Source organism: Prosopis cineraria, unplaced genomic scaffold (genome assembly GCF_029017545.1).
Source record: "Prosopis cineraria cultivar Desert tree isolate PC_DT_omini unplaced genomic scaffold, ASM2901754v1 PC10, whole genome shotgun sequence".
NCBI classification, from domain to species: domain Eukaryota; kingdom Viridiplantae; phylum Streptophyta; class Magnoliopsida; order Fabales; family Fabaceae; genus Prosopis; species Prosopis cineraria.
In genome coordinates this window covers 13473944-13477395 of record NW_026555341.1, presented here as the reverse complement: position 1 = coordinate 13477395, position 3452 = coordinate 13473944, and positions in this window count along the sequence as shown.

Below are 3452 nucleotides of genomic sequence, written 5' to 3'. Positions count from 1 at the left end.
TGAACAATATATTAGCTGAAGCTGGTCGGTGAAGAAACGGGGAAGATTCATCGACAATTAGAAGGGATAAAATCAATCAAGACCAGAATGGAAGCTCTTCTCACCCTCATTTTTATATGCTTACTGTTCGGCAGGAAAGAAAATTTGAGTGGCTATTAATGTCACTGGAAAATGATAGTTTATTTGTGTGTGTTACTTCCACTTTTGTATAATAATACCATATCATTTTAATCATATCTATAATATATCAATATTATTATTAGCCTTATTTAATGAGGAAAGCGAAATGCCCTATAGTGCTCTACTACTTTTCCTTGGGCATTAATATGATATTATACACATTTGCATGCCAAGTTGCCAACAGAAAAAAGGGAAGTTTTATGAGGCTATGCAAAAGGAATAGCGATGCATGAATTTTTGTATTGATATTTATTAAAAAAAATTAATTTTTTGATCCTTCAATTGTTAACTTACTTATAACATACTTCTTCAACTATGACTTGCTCAACTTTTGTTAGTTTCTTTTTTGCATGTTAGCCTAGATCTCACGTCAAAGTGCAAGGAGAGGATATTTTAGAGCAAGATATGAGCATATCTTTTATCTCTCTTATTTGATAAGAATAATTTTTTTCAAATTTTAAAAAATAAGGATCAAGTTCTAAGTGAGTTAAAAATTGAGAAACTGAGTTGCAGCAAATTATAATTAAGGGCACAATTCTTTTAAAAAAATTAATATTTCTAAATTTTCATAAATTTTTTATATTTTTACATTATTATTTTTTATAAAATATAAAATATTTTCTCTTTTCTGTAACAAAAATTCATAAAATTCATAGATTCTTAAATTTAAAAGATCCATTTCCATTATTTAATATTATCATTTACATAAATACAATGTGTATACTTCTTGGTAATAAAAATACAGTGTGTACTTGTTTATGTATACTACAGTATTAGAAAGCCTAGCTAGTCAAGTCAATGATAAAATTTTAGAGAGAATTACAACCAAGTCCCATACAAGAAAATTAATTTACTGAAAGATTCATTGATGACTGAACCAAATTACATTGATGAGCAAATTAATTACTGCAAGGTCCATTAATAATTGAACTAAATTGCATTGACAATTTCAATTGTTAATAGACCTTACAGTAATTAATTTTTTTTATATGAGACTTCAATATAATTCTCTCAAAATTTTAAGCTTGGCTTGTAAAACTAATTTAAGGAGCCTTAAATCTAGACCATTCATAGGTTATGAGAGGCGTTCATATTTAATCCTTGATTGTGCCTAGAATAATTTTACCTTTAGCAGGACACTTGTGCATAATAAATTATTTAAATATTTCTCATTAAGCATATCTTCATTTATTTTCATGCTATTAACCAAGTAAATAAAAGATTTGTTCTTGGAATTTTAAGATTTAGAATTATTAACTTAATTTTTAATTATTTATGAATAATTTTTATCTATTAACAATTAGACGTAAAGGAAATTATTTTATCACATGTTATTATTATAAATTAAATAATTATTAAAACAATTTTCAAAAGTATAGATAAAAAGAACGATGGACATAGGAGGTGGGGTATTTTAATAATATTGTATTCCTATTTTGCTATCTTTTCTATCTTTTACACAGGCCAAGCAATTTTTCTCTCATCAAACATCCTTCCCTTTTCTATGGATGCCAAACATCACTTTTTTACCAAACCTTTCCTTTCCTTTAATTTTTTTCCCTTTAAATAAAACCAGCCCTTAATATTATTAGAAAAAAAAAAAATCTCTGATCCTATACTGTAGCTCAATTATTTGCAATTGGGTTCTGAAAATTTAAATGTTTTCAAGAAAGTCCTTATAAATTTATCTGTTAGAGGCATTAGTCTTTGACCATTAATATTGTTTAATTTTTATCTGATGTGGCTAACTGTCGTCATATGTGGCTACCAGGTAGATAAAGCATTTGAACGCTCATTATTTTAAAACTTTTTTCAAGTTTGAGGGTGTCTCACTGGATAGCTAGCTTGAGGCCGAGATCTACTTACCCCAGCTTTGATGTCAACAATAAAAAAACACTTTCAGGCAGATGTCTAGGGGGAAGAATTTTTTTTTTTCTTGGTTTCCCTAAGTAACCTCACAACTGGCAACCATGAGATTAATCTCTCGAAAAATCTGAACACTATTTAAGGAATTATCCTCTCCTAAACAATGATTTCCATACACATGTCAAAAATCGATATCTGAAATGATGCTCAAGGGACTTAAACTGCTGTCATCTGTGTTATACCCACTTTATCAAAGGAAGAAATTGAATCAGCTGTGCTTTGAGATGAGTGGCTTCAAAGCCCTGGGCCTACATTGAATTCAATCTTTTTTCTATCAAGATTTTTGGAATATTATTTTTGGAGTCTGATGAATTTTGTGTATTGTCTCCCCTCTCTCTAATTCTCTTTTCTCCTTTTGACCTTTTTCTTCTGAGTGATTTATTTTTTTCCTTTTATAGTCTTTCCCCTTCTGTCGTCTCGATCTCCTGTTATCTTTTTCTTCCGGAAATTATGTGACTAGCGCTTGAGAATTTAATTTATAGATGTATCAAATGGTTATAATTTTATGATTTTGTCAGCTTTAATAGAAATATTTAGTTGTGATCATGACACAATCCTTTGAGCTGCTATCTGATCCCGCCTCCATAGCTTCAAGCTTTAATTTCCTTCGAGCTAAGAAGATTGCATGTAAAGAAGATCTCATGTCTTTATGTGACCAAATCGTTTCCTCTTTGTTGGATCCAGATTTAGCAAATAGATCGAACAACTTTTCTCCCTGTCACTGGATAACTTTCTCTTTGCTAGAGTCAACTATATCCTTGTCATGAGTCTCACATTAAGGAGTTTTGCAAAACAAGTGAGAATTTTAAATCTGTTGAGATGAGCTTTCCTTTGAATTTGGTATTTTAGACTAAATGAAGTACCGTAAAATAGAGTTAATATTTTAAAATGAGCTCTCTCACTAAACTTGGGCTCAAAACTTTCAAATGAAAGCCAATTTAGGAATACCAAATGTGTTAATTTTGGGCTCTCAGTTCCACTTCCACTTTTCTAAGCTTAGGTCAATCCTACCAAATGAGCTCATAATCTTCATAATTTTTGCAAATAATAGGTCATAACAACGCTCTGTTTGTAGCCAAAAGTGCATAATAGTTCTAATAGGAATACGAGCCCATGAGTTTTATTCAAATAGCAACTGATTATATGGAGTTATTTTGGAAGGCTAATGATGGTTGGGAAACGGTGGGGCTCAATAATGAACAAAGCCCTGATAATAAAACCACTGAAGCTTCAAATGAGAGTTGCAGTGGAATGCAATAATTATGTAATACACTATTGTGCTGCTGATTCATTGCATTGTCTTTGCACTTAATAAGATATGTTTAAATTTCGATTAAAGTGTATGA